The sequence below is a fragment of the Panthera leo genome, chromosome D3, assembly GCF_018350215.1.
Source record: "Panthera leo isolate Ple1 chromosome D3, P.leo_Ple1_pat1.1, whole genome shotgun sequence".
In the NCBI taxonomy this organism is placed as follows: domain Eukaryota; kingdom Metazoa; phylum Chordata; class Mammalia; order Carnivora; family Felidae; genus Panthera; species Panthera leo.
The window spans coordinates 61,902,428-61,903,144 of NC_056690.1; the positions used below are offsets into that span (position 1 = coordinate 61,902,428).

Genomic DNA, 717 nt, shown 5'->3' on the forward strand with positions numbered 1-717 from the left:
TTTATTTTCTTCTTTTTTTTAAGTTTTTACTTAAATTCCTATCAGTTAACATACAGTGTAATATTAGTTTCAGGTGTGCAATACAGTGATTCAACACGTACATACAACACATGGTGCTCATCACAGCAAGTGCCCACCTTAATCCCCATCCCCCTCACCATACAACCCTCTGCTAACCATCAGTTTGTTTTCTATAGTTAAGTCTGTTTCTTGGTTTGCCTCTCTCTCTTTTTTTCACCCCAAAATATGGAACACCTCAGGAATTTGTATGGCATACTTGTTTAGGAGCCATGCTAATCTTCTTTGTATCGTTCCAAATTTAGTATATGTATTGCCAAAGTGAGCACAGTTCTTGTTTTCTTAACGGTGCTTATTACTACTTGAACTTGTTTCTATGTTTATGTATCAATCATGATATTAGACTGGAACCGAGGTCCTAAGACAATAAACAACATATTGTAAAGTGGGGTGCAAGGCTATATACAGCACTTGTAAAAGGAGGTTAGACAAAATTAGTTTGTATCCTGTGAGATTATTCAGCTCCAGTGTATAAGATAAGTTTGAGAGACCTAGAAAAGGACTGTGTAATAGAAAGTTTGAGTGTGGAAGTGGCTGATACGTTCTGGGTCTCACTCCTTTTATTAGATAAGGACAGTCATGTTTTTCTTAGCCTCTGAAATAACAGCCGAGTACCCCACAGAATCTTCTTTGAGAGTT

General features: G+C 37.0%; 1 non-coding gene across 1 annotated transcript; it reads right to left on the minus strand.

Moving 5' to 3' along the window:
• Window positions 1-240: 240 nt before the first annotated feature.
• On the minus strand, window positions 241-347 carry LOC122204346. The gene has a single exon (XR_006195631.1). It is a non-coding gene; the product is annotated as a U6 spliceosomal RNA (small nuclear RNA).
• Between the last annotated feature and the right edge of the window lie 370 nt (window positions 348-717).